Raw genomic sequence first — 20,555 nt, 5'->3', positions numbered from 1 at the left:
AACTAATAACTAGTAGTACTAATTATCCTTCAATGTGGTTTCCTTACATATATAGAGGAATTGATGAGGCTTCATATCATATCCCGCCGTGGGCGTTTCATCGCACAACTTTGGTTTCCTTAATGGGAAGAAATTGTTGGCCAGGCCAACTCTAGGCAACGACTGTGGTAAGTTGTAACATAATACCAACCACATAACAAGATATCTCAATCTCAGATAATATCCCACTATATCTACACATATTTTGCATTTGGGCCTGCCTAAAAAAAATTGTTTGATTGGCGTAACCTGGCTGACCCTAAAATTAGGCCCAACCCTGACATTTTTTCTTTGCAATAAAAATAACAAAATTTAAAAAAATAAATTTAAATATATAAATTTAAAAAAATAAAGAAGAAAAAAGTTCCAAAGCCTTTATCAAATGAAATTTACAGCTTAAAAAGTAAAAAACAAAATCCTGACCTACCTACCTTAATTTTTTTTAATTTTACGCCAATCAAACAATTTGTTTAGGCCTTAGTAAACACCACCTGCACATAATGGTCACCTGAATCAATTTGCATTGTGGGATATGTTGCAATCAAATCCCTGTCTAGCTGTAGCCTGAATCCTTCTGGCCTCTAATGGCGGCCTTTTTTACCCACAATCCTTCACATTGCTGTACAACCCAATGGCCGTATGCGTAGTTGTTGAAAGACTGAAGGATCCAGTCTAGTCTAGCTGGTGGATGTCACTTATCTGTCCTCATTAAAGTACAGCTATTGGATTAAGGGGTACTTCACCCTCAATAAATTTGTGTCTATTTTTGCATTTTTCTCAAAAACTAATAACACAGTGGTAACAAAAGTTATGTATATTATAGGGGCAAGGAATCCAATTACTACACTGAATTTCAGTGACCCAAGACAAGCGCTTTGTTATTTATGATCAGAAATAAGGTACCGCTAGGATGTACCTCGTTTCCTATCATATATACAGAACCGCTTCTCTTGAGTCACTGAAATTTCAGTGTAGTAATTGGATTCCTTGCCCCAATAATATACATAACTTTTGTTACCAGTGTGTAATTATTTTTTGCGAAAAATGCAAAAATACTCAAAAATTAACCACAGGGGTGTAGTACCCCCTTAAATGGACATAAACATGTTACATTTCCAGATGTCATGTGTTGGTTCCTCTTCAAATATTTGGTGGAAGTGACGAGTATGCATAATGATATCCTGCTGACGCCGTGGGCGTTTCCTCACACAACTTTGGTTTCCTGAAGCCTCATCTCCTGCCTTTATCTTGCCAAGGACAGTTGGTGGTTACCTCCATTGATTTGTGAAACCTGCATTTAAAAAGAACATAAGGTGTATAAGTAAATCAATCAGTAATTATAAAATATCAATGATTTCAGAGCTGAGATTTATGAACAAATCAAACACACATGATTCCAGAATTCCAGTGAACCTATTTACCTAAATTGATAATGCTCAAAAGTAACTTGCAGAGTGTCCCCGCAAGAACTGTATCATCGTAAACTTTAACGTTTTGGGGAAATTAATGCCTGAAGCAAAGCTAACTAAACTTGAGGAATAAAACAGCAATCACATATGCTGGTGAAGTGATGTAATAATCAGATTAACTACCATAGGAATAAGTGAAAACAATTTTCAAATACATCGCGCTGCACTACAACCAGGTTGCACTCTTCGACTCTGTATGTTTGCAATCATAGATTGAATACAATACCGGTCTTTTCAAAGATACTAATCTTACAGGGGATATGCAATGCAGAGGTACCATGTGAACATACCAGTGCAGTCGGTATATTCAAAAATTGTTTTCACCTATCGCCAGCGTATACTTTTTGAAATTTGATAATTTACCGCTTTGTGAAATATAATAATTTTACAAAAATATCTCATTTTCAATCCGTTCCATATGGCTTCAAACAGGGGTGTACTCTAAATATTTTGGCCACTAGTTAGTCGGGCAGGTAACTCATAAAAGTTACCAGCCTAATCAGTTCAGTTCTCTCCATATGGAGAGATTTTATTTCTCAGTATATATAGGCCTTCGGCCTTACAATACAATAAAGTACAGTACAATATACATGTATTTACCCATCACCAGGGGGCAAAAGAGTTTGCCTGATTTTATGAGCATTAAAAATAAATTTTGATAATGAAATTATAGTTTGTTGATTTCTAGACTGAAATAGAGTAATACAATAATTGAAATTTGGAATACACTCTGGCAATAAGCGATTTCTTTCATTAGCATAAGCAGGACATTTTAATACAAAATGATACAAATCTTCAATTTCACCAGTGTGGCAGATTTTACAAATACGTAAATTTCGAGGAACCTTAAACCATATTCCACGAACATATTCTAATTCAAGAACACCCAATCTGGCTTTGGTCAGAAGTATTTTATGAAATGGTTTCTCCAGCCACAATAAATAGTCTTCCACCACTAGATTTTCTTTGATTTGAGTATAAAAAGTAAGTGATGAATATGTACTTAATGCATTTCGCCAATTTTGTATATCAATATCTTTACATCTCTGTTTGAAAACATCAATAAAATAATTTACATTGTCAACACCTTGAGCAATCCATATTTCACCAAAACCGTAAGAGTACAGAATATTTTTGATCTTCATAGCCCAGCATTCTTTACCATTCTCTGCCTTTTGTATAGAAACTCATAGCTTTGTCTTAAAAACCTGTTATTATCCAGTGATAAAATGTAAAACCAATACTTAATACAGTTAATAAGTGAATTTACCAACAGTGCATTTCTACCAAGTTCACCACGAATGGCACAGTGTGGGATAGATTTACATGATTTAGATACACCAAGAACATAACGACAAAACTTAATATGTACTCTTTCAATTATCTGGGACTCAGATGTTCCCCAAAGTTCACTACCGAAAAGGAGTATAGGCCTTATTTTTGTGTCAAAAATCTTGAATAGAACATCCACAGGGAGAGGACTATAGCTTTTCAAAATCTTTATGAGACCAAAGAAAGCTTTGTTAGCTTGCGATGCAGTGGATTTCTGTGCATTAAGCCAGTTCCCATTACTTGAAAACACATTACCTAGGTACTTGAAGGTATTGACCACTTCTATTCTTGTTCCCTTATAAAACCATTTCTCAGTACGTTTAAGAACACCACCTCGTTTAAATACCATGATTTTAGTTTTATCTATATTTACTGAAAGGCCCCATTCATGACAATATTCTGCTAGAACATGTTTTTTGTAGACCAAAGATAGTGCCACTTATAAGAGCTAAGTCATCAGCAAATAGTAGATGACTGATAAAACATTGATTTATCTGCACTTTTTCAGTGTCGTCAGAGTTCAGTCGTGTACTCAAATCGTTTATAAAAAGTTTGAATAAAAATGGTGACAGCAAAGAACCTTGCTGAACTCCAGCCTTACAAGAAAAAACATTTGTAAGTAGATGTTCTGACACAAGCATTTAATTGCATATACATTGAACTCAAAACATTAAGAACATTACCAGTAATACCATATCGTTTCAGCTTAAATAATAGAGCATCATGATTTATTTAATCAAAAGCTTTACGAAAATCTACAAAGCCTATATAGACCCTTCCACGCTTCCATGAAAGATATTTATTGATAACTGTATCCAATATAAAAACATTATCTGTGGTTCTGAAACCTTTACGGAATCAGGCCTGTTCTTGATGGAAAACATTTTCAGCCTCAGCCCAAAAGTTTAACCTTTCGAGCAAAAAAAAAAAAAAACTTTACTCATTATAGGAAGTAAAGAAATACCACGGTAATTTGCTGGATCAGTTTTATTCCCCTTTTTAAAAATAGGAATAATAAGACTGGATGCCCATTGGAGTGGAAATGATCCAGTGCCCCCGGACCAGTGGTCAAGATCAGGTTGCAAAACTTCACCAAAATATCACTCAACTCATTAATTGGACTGTTTTTGAAAAATTCGGGTGGAAAACCATCAATACCGGGAGCCTTGGCATTTTTAAGAGCATCAATACTCGATTAAATTTCCTCGGGTGTTATCTCGGCATCAAAAAATGCAGTCCAATCTGGATGGTGATTTAGTTCACCCTCAACTTGGTGGTTTTGCAACGTGGGCTCCCCACCTGGTATATCAACTCGAAATAGATTTTCAAAGTATTGAAACCAATTGTCTGATGAAATCTCACTGGAAATTGATGTTTGACTTCCCTTCAATCTTGACCAGAAACCTTTACTGTCGCGATTTTTCAAACAGTCCAAAAGTTCTTTTTGTTGCTGGTTTTTGAATTTTGTTTTCTTTTCCTCAATGAAGTTTTTATATTCATGCTTCGTATTTTTGTAATCAGTTAAAGCTTCTTCAGAGCGACTTAATCTGAATAATCTGAGTTTGTATTGAACTCTATTTTTAAACCTGATACACTCATCGTCAAACTACGTAGACTTACAATGTGCCTTACTTTTGTTGTTCATAAAAGGGCGTTGCATAGCTTTCCCTACATAAGCAAAGATATCTGTCAAAGCAGACAATGCTTTGTCAATTTGTACCAAGTCTAGAGCTCTTTGAAAAGCATGTTTCATTTCATTCACCTTTGTATGCTTCCACCTGTTAATAGAAATGTTGTCAGCCATTGCAATATTACCAGCTCATCATCCTCAATTTCTTACCCGCCAGGTAGGCTTGTACTTTTGAAAATCTACCTGCCCAACAGCAAAGTCACCCGCCCCTGCCGGTGCTCGGACGGATGTTAAGTACATCCCTGGCTTGGCTCCAAATATCAAAAAATGTTAATAGATGCCCCATGCCCAGTGATTGGTGCTTCAGATACAGCTCATTATTGGAATATTTGACTTGTCCCAGGGGGTCAGCTTCCCCCTTTGCCCCCCTGGCTATACATGTTTAGGGTACTTTTTGAAAGTCCACGTTCACAGGTGATACCCCTTGCTAATGTCAAGTGTGCCCCCCTCCCCAGTATACGTTGGTAGTAATTGCGCAAATGCTACACATATCTAAGTTGTTGCTAGCAACTGTGATTTGTGTTGTTCCTAAGTTGACTTGAATTCAACCATTACGGCGTTAGCGATTTTAAACGCTAGGATGGGTACACTGCGACTTCTGATAAAAATAACAGCTAGTTGCTTTTCTTTTCAACAAAAATATGGTTGGTATTCATATATTTGTACCTTTACACAGTGGCAGCGCTATGGGAGCCCCCCCCCACTTTTGAGGCAAAAACTCCCAAATTACGTAAATTGCCACTTTTTGCGGCAACTTTGCCCCCCCCTCCTGAAAAAAACCCCAGTGCCACCACTGCCTTTACAAAATAACAGCTGCCATTTTATGCCAACAAAACAGTCTTATAGATACTACACTTACCGTATGGTAGGCTTCAAGTTCCAATCCTTCATCTCCTTCGCAAACACAATGAGAATGAGGGTGTGCTGTGTATCGGTGTCACCGTGGGGCACTCCATATATCTCCTACATCAACCTCATCAGTATCTTCAGATAATATCTGTCAATGAGCAAACAGTTACTTGATTAAAATCGAATCTCATGACTTTAATGACCAAATGGTTTGACCAGTTATTTAATAACAATTTCACTCATGAGCAAGGGGCTTATATATCAAAACTAGTTATGTTACGTTAAATCAAATCTCAAACCTTTTACAACTTTAAAATGACCACATGATTTATTTTAACCTGATATTTAATAACATTTTCACCATGAAGCTGAAGCACTTCACAGAACTTTTTCCCTATGTCCCATCTAGACTGCTGCCCTCATTTGTCAACAGTCTGTTTTGATGACTGAGAAAACATGCGGAAAAAAGTGACGGACTTTTGCAACCACTTTCTGGTTGCACTGAGACTGCGCAGTTATGTCCAAATTGACCTTTTGACCGAGTTTGTTGTTTTTAGAACTTCAGAGCGTGATCTTGTCACAACAGCGTGGTACACAGGTGCCAGCCCACTAGTCAGTATGGTGCACAACCAAAGTCACAAGAGAATAGTTTCATAAGTCCGACACAATATGAACTGTAAGTTATTCAGTCGTCACTATGAAGCATAAAACAAGTACATGCGCAGTGTAGACGACTGATGCAGTTAGTCTATGTCCCATCATGCATTATTCCATCGGGGGTGTAGTATTATTTTCATTACATTATAGAATATAAACATTTTGGCTGGTGCTTTAAGGTGGTACTACACCCCTTGATAAATTTGTGACTATTTTTGCATTTTTCTCAAAAACCAATAAAACACTGGTAACAAAAGTATACATATTACAGGGCAAGGAATCCAGTTACTACACTGGAATTTCAGTGACTCAAGACAAGTAGTTATTGATTTATTGATCAAATATTGGTTTCCCTCATTTTTGACTGTAACTCCACAACTGTTGTCTGTGCTGAAATAAAATTTTCAGTGCAGTAGTTGTAGTCCTTGCCCTATAATATACATATCTTACTTGTCACCAATGCGCTATAATTTTTGAGAAAATGCAAAAATAGGCACAAAATTGCCCTAAGGGTGTAGTACCCCTTAATTGGGGAAAACAATGCAATTAATTGATAGACAATTTTCAGGCGTGGAAAAACATGATTGATGTGAATGCCAAGTGGGTAATTCAGTTATGGCACAGGTCTTATAAACCTGAGGTCTTGTTTTACTTTTCTAGTTATTATTCATTACTGCCAGTCCCTTAGCTTTTATGGACCTGAAGGCGCAAAACAGGGAGTTGTGAGGAGAAATAAAAGCCCCTCGTTGCGTACAGCAATTCTAAGCGGTTGCAGGATTTTTTCATTGCCTCTTTGGCAAACTATATGGGGTTTGTTTCCCAACTTCAACACCAATTTTATCATCACATCGTAAAAAACAAACCAGCCTGAAATCTGATTGTTGTACACAAAAAAAAAAGTGCAATTTTTATTTTACAAGCTATACGTGCGGACTTCTGCAACAAAATTTTGTTTAGCCTTGTAATTATTTTTCAATGCAATTACCTTTTGACACACAAATCCTTCAGATGAAGGATTGTATGGCATTGTCTGTTAACTGAAGCAAGTAGTGTTTAGTTCTGCCATCGGCACTTCTTCCAGACACCCACCTGTAAAAATATAGACAAACAGAAAAAGTCAAGTAATTACCGTTCAGTTACTGGACCACAATGGCCTCATCCCTATCAGGGGTAGCGCTAGAACTAAACACTCCATTGTCCGCAGGGACCCATGAACTTGCAGAAAATTACCAAGTAGGGGGTCCGGAGTAGAGTTTGGTGAGTCCGAGTTGCACAAATGCAGCATAAATAGTATGTCTGCAATAGCGCTAGATTGAAAAACTGGGGGGTCTGCAGGGACCAGACTAGGGTTCTAAAATTCCCGGGAATTTTCGGAGTGAGAAGTTTCCACCGGACATTTTGGGAATAAATGGGAATTAACGGGAATTTTCAGGAATATTCGGGAATTTTCATTCAAATCTCAAAATCAAAGTTTAAACAGGGGAATCACTGTGTAAATTAGGGTATTGGAGTAATTTATAAGAGCATACAATCATAATAAAGAACTTCAAGAATGATCAATATCCATTTTTATCAAAGAAAACAACAAGCATGACCAGATCTTACTGCGTTATGTTTTTGTTCTGTACAAATGTAAAACATTTTACACTAGCCAGTACAACTCTGCAGGGATAATCATTATCTTAAATCTTATTAGGTCTACAATGTACATAAAGACTTCTATTATTTTAGTAATAGAATACTTTTAGCACAACCAACATTTTTGTTACCAGCTACCAGCTATATGTGATCTTGAATATTAAATTTAAACTCTCATTCAGTGCTACATGTAGCTCATAAGATGCGAACTACAAAGATCTTGCATGAGTTCAGGAGTTAAAGCCATAATGTATATAATGATTTGCTTCACAGCGACACCCTCAATTTTACTCGGATTTCTACTTTTTGCATAATTATAATGCCCAGTAGTGTACTAAAATAACACGTAAAAGACTAAGCCTGAAGTGCTTTAATAACAGTAAAATTTAACTTTTTATCGACTGCTTGCTAACATCTCCTGTGGATGTCAGCTTATGACTATGTGTACACACGTCGAGCGCGGTGCTGCGTGAGGTATTACATGTTACGATCGGCGAGCGTAGTACACGCTACAGACTAAACCTAGTCCGAGACTTTAAACATCATATTCCGAGGCGCGGAAGTACACCAAATTGGTGTCTTATGACCTATGACATTCTTTTGTGGCGAACGACATGGTCTTTCAATTCATGACGAGTGTCCTTGTCAGGCGTGACTGCTTCAGTGAATTCAAAAGATAACCTCTGCCCCAATAATCCCGAGCTATTGTCTGAAACTGCTCCTCGGAAGATGTATCATAAGAACTCAGTCTTCAAATGATAGTCATTTTAATGTCCAAAAGATAAATTACTGACTATCATTGAAGACTGAGTTCCTCAGTCTAGACTAAACTAGTCACGATTTTACGTTGTCAATATTACTTTCGCATGGACGCACATTTTTTTGCGGGCTCGCTAGGATTCTAGCGAGTAGATTTCTTGTAATATTTGGCTTATTTACCATCCAATTTATATCCTTCAATGTACCTGTATATCGTTAGCATATCAAGTGCAGTCAAAAAAAGTTTTTTGATGTACATTAAAAAAAAAAACACGACTTTCTCATCAGTTCTCCCAGCCATTTTGTTTACCGTATTTGTTGTTATCAACGTCACCAATTAGTCTCGACCTCACTTGTGCACGTGGCTGTATCGCGAACACGACTTGATGACAGAAACCGGCTGTAGATGAGGTGGGTCATCTCGTGACTTGCATTGTTTCACCACCGATCACGCTCGTCGGACGTAGGGGGGTCGACGGCTTGGAAAGTATCAGAAATTCCAAGTTTAATTTACTTGGATACATTGTAGGTATGCCAGGCAAACACATTTGCTAGTCAGCCAAATTCGCCGACAATGTCAATGCATTTTTACATAGAAATTTAAAACAACTGGCCGAAGAAAGAAACCTACATAAATATGTTTTCTATACTTCACTTGACCCAAATATATGATTTTTTATGGTGATAAGTCACTCGCACATGGAATTTTAAAGGGGTTTTGATAGCAGTTCCATTAAAAAAAGCTGCTATCATCATGAAACTAAGTCCTAGAAACAACCCCGAAATGCCGTTTTGGGGAATTTTGCTAACTGAATCTTTATGACATTGTTTGATGAAAGTCAATCTTTGACAAGATGTAACTTTGCTACGGAAAGTGCTATGAAAAAAAGGTTTTCAGTTTTGGCTTTGTTTACTCAAGGGCTTTAATATATGTAAAATTATGCAGTTTGATGGCAAATTTGAATTCACCTAGCATACCTATACATTGAATAAAATAACTATGATTTGGAGATCAGATATGGTCATTTTCACAGTAAAGGGTGTAACTTTTGATTTTTAGGGTCAAAATTTCAAACCACTTAAATATGTTTCTGTTTACTGTAATCATGCATAGAAGCAACTTAAATTCCAGTAAAATAATGTTTCAAGGCTTAAACCTTTTGATTTCTGATTGACATTTCCATAACATTTTGGTTAAAATCTAAGAAAAAATGTCTTTTACATAAGCTCAGAAAATTATGACATGAAAGCTGGAATATATGTGAAATCCCATTCCAAAGTAAGTCAACAGATATAAGTTAAATTTTATACCATGTTTTGCTATGTTTGTAATTGCAATTTTGAAAATTTTTAACATCAAGGGTCATTTGCAATGGAGATTTCCCAACCTTAAACATATTTTTTAAGTTTTAATTGGGTTCCTAAAATAATTTGAATGTCTAACTTCATGTACAAATACTACTTGATGAAAGGAACCTCCCAGCCAAGTTTCACAGAAATTGGAGTTATTTTTTAGAATTGGCAATTCAAGCGATTTGTGTTTCGGAGGCTTCAGTTAACAACACAGGTGATCATAAAGTAAAATATTTGGCTAACTACTACAAGTTGACATGAAAAAATAGGTAAAAAATATCACAATTACCAATTTTCATGCTTTGCTTCTAAGTATTGAATTTCTGTTGTGACAAAAATTAAATTATCACAGCAAGTCATTTTGTTTGTTTCGGAGGCTTCATGTTAACAATGGTTAAACATTGCAGAAGTAGTTTTTTTGAAAACAACACTGTTGGGATCATCTAAGCTGTTATTTTCTTGCGTGTATTGAATCAATGATTCTATGCGGCAGATATTGTAGATTTATAACATGGTAATTTTTCACCCATTTGTTAAGTATGGTGTTATTTGCATGTGAAGCCTCCAAAGCGGGCTTTCTTGGGTATCAGTATATTTTTCAAACATTAACCATAATATCAATTTTTTTTTAAATTTATGACATTCTGCACATATCATGTACGGTAACAATTACAATGCAGATATCAATATGGAAAACACCAATTTAGATATGCATAGATGATAATTAACCTTATTGTTGTTTCGGAGGCTTCAATTGTTAACGGAAAGTTTGTATTGGGTCCCATTTTCAAACGGTGATGTATATCTCCACGATTTAAAAACAAGTGACTTGAGGATCTACTTTGCTACATTTTGATAAATAGCTCTTTGAAGTCAAGATTTTATAAAAATTTTAAAAGCTTGCAAATCGACTAATTTTTGTTACCCATTTCATGTTAAGATATCAACTGTTATGAATCAAGAAGAAGTGAAGAAATAACCAAGAATTATGAACCAAAGCTATACCCACAAAGTTTGTTAACAATTGTTAACGGAAAATGAAGCCTCGAAGCGACAAATCTCAAGTCCGGTTCTCAAAAATACAGGGCTGTTCACAATTAAATCTAATGTGGCAGTGTTTACTGAACATATGACCGTATTTTAAGGATAAGAAAAATTATCCATGAACTAACTGAAGAAAACACAGGGTTTTACAAAAATGTTACTGTTTTTATAGTTTTTCAAAATGGCAATATTAGGTACATTTAAGCCTGCTAAAACTGAACGCAGTAACTCCCGAAGATGATTATGCTACCCAAGGTAGCTGCTAACTAGATGACTTATGTGGCCAAAAATCATGGAATTCTGTGGCTTTATTAAAACACTACGGATTAAAATGTTAAAAATCCAAAGTTACACCCTTTACCGTGAAAATGACAATATGTGAGTACCAATTTCATATAAATTGACTGAATTGCAAAAAAAATAGTTGAAATGTTTGAGCTGCGCAAAACGTTAGTGTGTAAATCCCATTCATTGACACACAAAATGGCATAAGCCAGTCTCAGTGTACAAACGGCGTACACGAGACCGGACACGAGACTGGCAAGCTAGTCTAGACTAAACCTAGTTCACCACGTAAACTTGTATGGCTCAAAATTCGGACCGCTCGCCATTAAGTTTACTGTCATTCCGTATTTCCAGGTGGTTGATGTTTTTTGGTACTCACATACAGTCCACAGGTGTTCCAAAGAAAGTCATTAATATATCCTGCTACTTCACAAAATAAAACAAATTCTCATTACGGAGAAATTTCAGTGAAAAGTACGTGCCCATACGACTCTACGGCACTAGAATATTTTCAACAGCAATTCGTTCCATCAACAGCCTGTATACTTCGCAGATGCAGCCCGTAGCACATCGCCTATTGGCTGATTTATCGCTGCAATTTATAATTTATGCTATGACGTCAGGTTCTTCCGCTGCCGAAAGTATACCTGGATTCGATCAATTTCATAGAGTTGGTAACATCGTCATCTGCTTAATTATTCATAGACTACCTTGAACGGATGGAATACATCATACATGGATTACCGAGTGGACTTGCATAGGAGACTCATAGGATTTACACAGAGATATTTTTGGCCAAAATTTGACCATCTCTAGGCAAGTTGGCCCTACTTTGTCTGCGTTATGTGAAAAAGGACAGTCTTAAGTAAGTATTCGAGCAACGCTTTTGATGTTTTGGGAGACTGGGAGGGTTCAGAACCAAAAAAATGATGGAGCCTATTCTTGACTGTGTAATATTCCTTCAACGAGTTGCCGTGCGGAAATAACCTTATACGATGGACAGAGAGTATCAGTTTGTGAATGAGGACATCGTATAAGTTCCTTGTACTAGACTAAACCTACTATTCTGTCGGTCCGTGTCACGTCACTTCCGGTTGATGATGTTCGAGTGAAAACAAGTCCCCGATTCGATTTTTGTTGATGATTTCTGTCATTGGTGATATGTAAATTTCGATCTCAAATAGTCAGTGGAATCAAACAACCGTTTCTAAGTCTTAAGAGTGAAAGAATCTTACTTGATTTACCGTTTATATACTGACAAATTTAAAATTAAATTCCATGGTCGAAAGTGTCGTTTTTTCCGAAATTGAATGCCACTCCAGCAACATCGCTATGTAGCCTCCTTCACAGCCGGTTTCTGTTGTTCACAACAAACCGTGCGCCACATGCAGTTTGGGCCCAAGACTAGAGATAGCCCGGATGTTCGACCGACAGAATACATTAAGAGGGCGCACCACCAAATCACTCCACGATTTATGTAACAGTGAAATTCGGTTAAAATAGTCCACCGCTTATTTGAGCTTGTTTCGGCTTTATTTTCTAAACGTATAGTCAAATTTTGCCCGTTTTCAGCTCATTTGCTTCCGACAAGTATATGCATGAAGAATTCGGAGAAAAAGTCCCAATTTTTTATTTCAGAGTTGAAGTTGAACAACGTCCGGTTTCCAAAATTGAGTGATTTTTTAGGGTTAAATTTGCACAATTTTTCTTTGCGGCAAAATAACAGAAAAAGTCGGTGGTTAGCAATATATTCCGTTAAAAGAATAATATTCTACACATGATCAGCTTTAATCTGATACCAAGCTTTATAGTTGAAATCACACGTAATTCAAGTGCCAAAGCGAGATCCAAATGTAGGCCTTTTACCGTGTATTTCAATGGGCGTTTAATGGTGGTGCGCTCCCTTATACAATGTAAGAGGCTTTCAAGATGTGTTACTATGTTCGCGCTTCTGTACAAAAAGACATCAAATAAGGGCGGAAGTCTTAAAAAATCAGTTTATTTCAGTCACAAATGCTTTAAATAACTTTTGTGATTAATTTTAGGAACATTTGTTTAAAATTTACCCAAAAATACAGGTCTCTGAGTGCTTTTGCTGTAAATTTATACCAGATCAGAATAACGCATAAAACTTGTATTTTTGCTTAAATTGCCAATATCAGTAGGCCTTGTTTTGAAGACAGAGAAGAAGAAGGTGGGGGGGGTACTTTGACATAATTAAGTAAATAGGCCTATATTAAAGATATTCAAAACATGAATACACACATTTTGTACTTTTCTTAACTAGAAATTTTAAGTTAGAAAGTGCCCTTTTGCATCAATCATTCAATTTTCTGTCCAACCTCTGCAAAACTCTGCATGTTGATGAACATGATGAAATTTGGGTCTTTTGGTGATTCGAGCTGAGTTTTAAAACATCATTTCTTCCGAGCGGAATGTCGCAGAGCGGGATGAAATTTTGCAAAATGACTAGAAACTATCTCTAGTTTACTTTAAAAAGTAAAAATTTGGATTTTGATAACTATTGACGTTTATAAGAGGGCGCACCACCAAATCACTCCACGATTTATGTAACAGTGAAATTCGGTTAAAATAGTCCACCGCTTATTTGAGCTTGTTTCGCTTTATTTTCTAAACGTATAGTCAAATTTTGCCCGTTTTCAGCTCATTTGCTTCCAACAAGTATATAGGTATGCTAGGTGAATTCAAATTTGCCATCAAACTGCATCATTTTACATATCAAATTAAAGCCCTTGAGTAAAGAAAGCCAAAACTGAAAACATTTTTGTCATAGCACTTTCCGTAACAAAGTTACATCTTGTCAAAGATTGACTTTCATCAAAAAGATTCTGCTAGCAAAATTCCCCAAAAGCGGCATTTAGGGGTGTTTCTAGATCTTAATCTCATGGCGATATAGCAGCTTTTTTTAATGGAACTGCTATCAAAATCCCTCTTAAATTCCATGTGCGACTTGATTATCACCATAAAAATCATATATTTGGGTCAAGTGAAGTATAGAAAACATATTTATGTAGGTTTCCTTCACCGACCTGTTCTCGAAAAAAATTCAAATTTCTATGTAAATATGCATTGTGTTTGGGCCCCGGTCTCGGCGAATTTCGCTGACTAGCAAATGTGTTAACTAAAGTTTGCCTGGGATACCTAATTAGTATATGCATGAAGAATTCGGAGAAAAAGTCCCAATTTTTTATTTCAGAGTTGAAGTTCTGGCGCGAATTTGAACAACGTCCGGTTTCCAAAATTGAGTGATTTTTTAGGGTTAAATTTGCACAATTCATGAATTTTTCTTTGCGGCAAAATAACAGAAAAAGTCGGTGGTTAGCAATATATTCCGTTGAAAGAATAATATTCTACACATGATCAGCTTTAATCTGATACCAAGCTTTATAGTTGAAATACGTAATTCAAGTGCCAAAACGAGATCCAAATGTAGGCCTTTTACCGTGTATTTCAATGGGCGCGTTTAATGGTGGTGCGCTCCCTTAAAGCTTAAAAAACATCAATTAATTTAGATTTAGGCTTACCATTGACACGATTTTCGCCTCTCTGCAATTGCTTGTCCTTCTCGAATAAAAGCGTGGATTAATAAAAGAAACGCGTTCACCATTTTCAATAATCCAAGCCTATGATCTTTTCGCTAAAATTCGAAAAGCATGAAAGTACAAAAGTAACCAAGCTTCAAAATTCTGCGCCCTTGTGGTGAACATCCACACCATCCCTCCAATTTTCACCGTGACCAAAAACTACACTAGAGTATGTTGTTTGTACTGAACTCTGTCGATCTGTATGATGATGTTACGCACTTCCTCTGTAATCGAAAAAAAAACCTTTTAAAAAGACACGCTCCCTACCGAGAGTTACCCTTCCCGTGCCGGCTGAGTGAGCAGGTGGCTCGCGCAGGTGGCAATACCGTGGCATACAGTGCAATAAGGGGTGGTGCAATAATTATGTGTACCCCGGGGTGGTGAATTATAGGGGGGGGCAAAGATTTTTGGCAGACCAAAACTGGGGGAGGAGGGGCAAGCATTTTTGGCAGGTCGCCTGAAGGGGGGGTCAAGCAATTTTGGCAGGTCGAAAGGGGGGGCAAGCGATTTTTGTCACAGATATTTTGGGCATCGTTTCTATTATTATGCCCTTAAAAGGTGTAGGAAAACATTAGGAACATGTTCAAATATGCAAAATTTCCTGCTCGCTACGCTCGCAATAGCCTATATGATATTAGCTTTGCTCCAAAGCCAACCTATTTTCCATTCAATTGAAAGAAAAAATGAAAAACCATGCCATATGCCCTCTGACACTACGGCTCGGTGAGTGGGCTTTCGCGGTTGGTGGGTTTTGTAGACCAATATCTTAGGGAGACAGTGATCATAGTCTTTTACTGCATCATAGTGGCCATATACTTGTTGGTGACTTATGTAGCTTGCCAATAGTGAAGCTTGCCTTCGGCAAGCTCTGTACCTTGTACATGTACTGCTTGGAGTGGTATTAATTTTTTACAGAATGGTCTAAACCATGTAATTTTCTTTTAATAAACCAGTCACTTGCTTGGGTTTATTTTACTTGGGGATCACTGGATCTTCAAAGGTACTGCGAGGGCTCTGATCACGAGCTAATATGATATAAGACAATTTAAGGTTATAAATTAGGGTTCCCTAAAATCTTAGTGTGTAAGGGGGGGGCAAAGATTTTTGGCACTTCGAAAGGGGGGGCAAAGGTTTTTGGCACGTCGAAAGGGGGGGCAAAGATTGTTTGGCATGAAGGGGGGGGGGCAAGCGGTTTTTGGCAGACCACTTTGAGAATTCACCATGGGGGTATATACACATAATTATTGCACAGCCCCTAATTTTCTCGATTTTTTTTACAAAAAATGTCACATCTTAATACCACAGAGGAGTAAGATAGACAGAGCGCGTACCACCAGTCAAAGTCCCCGTGTATTGTATGCTACCAGTTCTCGCATATTCATGAGGGCCGATTGTTCGATCGTGCTGTGTCTAACAATCACGCCAGCGCTGCGTGCCTTCGCGATAGACGCGATAGAGCGTTGCGTGCTTTCGCGATTACGCAATAGACCATGAAAATACGCGGTAATTGCGTAGCAGTCTCGCCTGTCGCATTTCATGGAACAATCGGCCCTCATTATCGGATGAGGCGGAGACTTTGACTGGTGATACGCGCTCTGTCTATCTTACTCCTCTGTGCTTAATACTAATTATGGCGTGTCCGTCCGTCCGTCCTCTGTCCGCGCGCTATCGCGTGCTCGCGGTGCGCATCGCGAGCGTCCGCGCGGTGCGCTATCACGTAGTTCGCAGAGTACCAACGGGCGCAGTGCGAGCATCAGAAAGCATTAGGGGAGAGCGGGGAGTGTTCGCCCTATTTTTTTCTGACCAGCCTAGCGATGTCAATTTTAAGGTTAGGGATGACCTGATTAGCCCATGTGAAAGCCCTATGTCTTAGCTATATACGGCCACAATCCCAGAACTATAGGGCTCACAATATCAACAGGATAGAGCAAACAAAAAAGTTTTGCAAAGTGGCGAACTTGCCCCATATTGGGGCAGGTTCGCCCATATGGTGGGGTAAGTTCACCCTAATCCCAAAAAAAGGTTTAAACATTGCATAACAATAACATATTCAATGCAAACATTTAGCAAGGGTATACAGGGCATTCATTCTCTTCTGGGGAGTCACTAAATTTGTTGCAGGGGTCGGGTCAGGGTCAAATGTAGGGGTCCAAAGTGAGTTTAAACGTATCATGTTTACAACTTCGGGGAGATTATGGATTAGGAAATAAACGGTGGTATGAGCAATACTGATACCACATAACTTTAAAAAACATGCTTTTCAGTTGTTTTACCTTGTTTAATGGTATAATTATCAATATTTTGCATAATACGCGGATGGGGCAGGTCCGCCCTCCAGATTGGGGGTAAGTCCGCCAGGGGAAGATATAGGGCGAACAAGCCCCATCCTCAAAAGGGCGAACATGCCCTTGTGCACATTTTTGTATTTTCTTAAGGGTATGCAAAATACAAATCGAATAAAGAGTTTATAACTGCATTTAATCTTTGACAAATCCCATATGTTCCCAATACAGATTTCCATTAAAACCATCTATATTTATGTATCAATGATAATACAACATTATTAATGCAAGAAAAAGTTACGTTTTTGTGTAAATCTTTTGTTTTGGCTGCAGTTCGATGAACACGTCTGTATATGTCACGTAGCTAATATGAGAAGTTTATAGTGACCTTTGTCACCTAATTTTGCCATCACCAAATTCCCCGATAGCCGTAGTGCTGAGAAACAAGGGGTGGGCGAACCTACCCCTAGGGCGAACACTCCCCGCTCTCCCCTACAGTGTGGCTAATCGTGCAGGTGCATCTGATCGGATCAATAGGCCTATTTTCAACACACACGTGCAGAGGCCTATTACTCAGAACATGGCTATTTCAGGGTATTCTTTTAGGGGGCTCATATGTGGTAGCAGGACAGGGCTTGGAAGAGGCGAACGATGGGTTTCAGATTACGGCCAAGTAAACGTCACAGCTACAAAACTACTAAGTTGATTATTGTGTCAAATTGAGTCTTCATCATTGAGAGACGTATATCATAGTTAGTTTAAAAGGTCAGGGCAGGTAGGCCTATCATAATGGGTAACGGGTGTTGCGTAATTAGAGAAAGTCCTATCACGAGAACCACCCAACCCGAGAACCGCGAAATCTAGTCTTACTATAAATAGGGAAATGTTGTATGTATCTATCTATGTATGCTATAAAGGCTCCGTCAGTTTCGATCCAAATGTCGCCAAATTCATACGGGAGATCGATGAATATACGGGAACGTGTTTAAACTTTATTTGGTTGAAAACGGTCAAGAATTGGCCTCAAAATCAGTGAAAATGTGGTCCGTTGCTATCCAAGGTAAACAAAAAAAGCAGTCAGTTACTAAGCTAGGCCTGCGCGTCGCACGGGCGTATCTAATGCCAAGCCGCTCGCGTAGCGCAGCGGTACCGCGCGGGTAACGCAGCACTACGCCATGGCACGCGTAAACGACGCAGAGTCACGTAATGAATGATATTACGGGTGAACGACCGTAGCGTAATAAATACGGGAAACAGAATGTGTGTTAAAAGTACAAACAACATGAAGAGGTAGGCCTACTGTAAATAAAAAAGAAAACAAAATGAGGACAAACAGGCTGTACGAGTATGTGGGTTATACTTAGTCACAAAATGAAACCGGGAATAAAATAGGCTAAAGAAGGAAAGAAAGAAACTCTTCAGGAAATGTAAGGGGAAAAAAGCTATAATCTTACTATAAATAGGGGAATGTTGTATGTATCTATCTATCTATCTATCTATCTATGTATGTATCGTGTATAAAGGCTCCGTCAGTTTCGATCTAAATGTCGCCAAATTCATACGGGAGATCGAGGAATATACCGAAACGGTTATGCGAAAATTTGGTTGAAAACGGTCAAGAACTGGCTGCAAAAACAGTGAAAATATGGGTAAAAACGGTATTTTTGTTATAAAAATCGGTTATCAGCCTACGCGTCACTGCAGCTGGAAGGCAGCGCGTCGACGCTGCGTGCGTAATGCGCACTACGCCAATGCGCGCGTAAACGGCGACGCAGATCCACCAGTGGACGGACATGATAAAAGAAGGAAAAATAAAGGATGAAAAGGTACATGGACGGGTCCAGGGATTATGATAACGGGTAAACACGTCCGCAGACACGCTATGAGAGGACGTAATAAAAATACGAGAAAAAGATGTATGTTTTTAAACAACATGAAGCGGTACTATAAAGAAAAATGAGATTAAAATGAGGACAAAAAAGGTACGAGTAATAGGCCAACGGGTTAAAGTAACTAAATGAAATGGGAACGAAACAAAGAAGGAAGGGAACTAATCAGGAATTGTAAGAAAAAAATAAGCTAAAATAATAAGAACAGAATTAAATAAAAAACATGAAAACGGGAAATTAAAAAAAAGCTAAAAGGGAAATGTTATAAGAAAGAACAGATTTAGAAAATAATGGGAACGGGGTTAAATAAATAAATAACATGGAAACGGGAAATCACAAGCTAAGCAGAAGAAACTAATAAAGAAAATGTAAGAAGAGACAGATTTAGATAAATAAAATGTACCTTTTCAATGATTCTACCTGTTCTGTAATTCTTCCTGTTATAGTGAACGCTCCCGTTTACTCATGTACCTTTTTATCCTTTATTTCATTTCGCTCCCGTTTACTCATCTAGCGGGGACCCGCGCGAAGCGCGGGTATCCCGCTAGTCTTACTATAAATAGGGAAATGTTGTATCTATCTATCTATCTATGTATCTATGTATGCCTATAAAGGCTCCGTCAGTTTCTATCCAAATGTCACCAAATTCATACGGGAGATCGATGAATATACGGGAACGTGTTTAAACTTTATTTGGTTGAAAACGGTCAAGAATTGGCCTCAAAATCAGTGAAAATGTGGTCCGTTGCTATCCAAGGTAAACAAAAAAGGAGTCCGTTACTAAGCTATATTCCTGCGCGTCGCACGGGCGGATCTAATGCCAAGCCGCTCGCGTAGCGCAGCGATACCGCGCGGGTAACGCAGCACTACGCCATGGCACGCGTAAACGACGCAGAGTCACGTAATGAATGATATTACGGGTGAACGACCGTAGCGTAATAAATACGGGAAACAGAATGTGTGTTAAAAAGTACAAACAACATGAAGAGGTAGGCCTACTATAAATAAAAAAGAAAACAAAATGAGGACAAACAGGCTGTACGAGTATGTGGGTTATACTAAGTCACAAAATGAAACCGGGAATAAAATAGGCTAAAGAAGGAAAGAATGAAACTCTTCAGGAAATGTGTAAGGGAAAAAAAGCTATAATAAAATCAGGAAGTTTAAATAAAAAAGCTATTAAACTGAGGACAGAATTAAATAAATAACATGAAAACGGGAAATCACAAGCTATGCAGCAAATAAAATAGAAGCTAAAATGGAAATGTAAGAAAGGACAGATTTAGAAAATAACGGGAACGGGGTTGAATAAATAAAAAAACATGGTAACGGAAAATCGGAAGCTTAGCAGCAGAATTTTTTTTTAATGGAACAAAATTGGCCCATGTAGAAAAAACTAAAAAGAAAGAAAGAAGTTCGAATGGAAACGTAGGCTTAAAGATGGTCAGGTTCAGATAAATAAAATTTACCTTTTCAATGATTCTACCTGTTCAGTAATTCCTCCTGTTTTAGTGAACGCTCCCATTTACTCATCTAGCGGGGACCCGCGCGTAGCGCGGGTGTCCCGCTAGTAAATAAAAATCAGGAAGTTTAAATAAAAAAGCTATTAAACTGAGGACAGAATTAAATAAATAACATGAAAACGGGAAATCACAAGCTATGCA

The 20,555-nt window shown here is 37.8% G+C and overlaps 1 long non-coding RNA gene across 1 annotated transcript; it reads right to left on the bottom strand.

Moving 5' to 3' along the window:
• Positions 1 to 878: 878 nt before the first annotated feature.
• LOC140171893 (uncharacterized) lies at positions 879 to 14,792 on the bottom strand. The gene is made up of 4 exons (XR_011861658.1): positions 14,661 to 14,792; positions 7,022 to 7,125; positions 5,390 to 5,527; positions 879 to 1,330 (listed from the first exon to the last, which is right to left on the bottom strand). It is a non-coding gene; the product is annotated as an uncharacterized lncRNA (long non-coding RNA).
• Between the last annotated feature and the right edge of the window lie 5,763 nt (positions 14,793 to 20,555).

This window comes from Amphiura filiformis, chromosome 15 (genome assembly GCF_039555335.1).
Source record: "Amphiura filiformis chromosome 15, Afil_fr2py, whole genome shotgun sequence".
In the NCBI taxonomy this organism is placed as follows: Eukaryota; Metazoa; Echinodermata; class Ophiuroidea; order Amphilepidida; family Amphiuridae; genus Amphiura; species Amphiura filiformis.
This window is presented reverse-complemented; position numbering and strand designations above follow the sequence as displayed.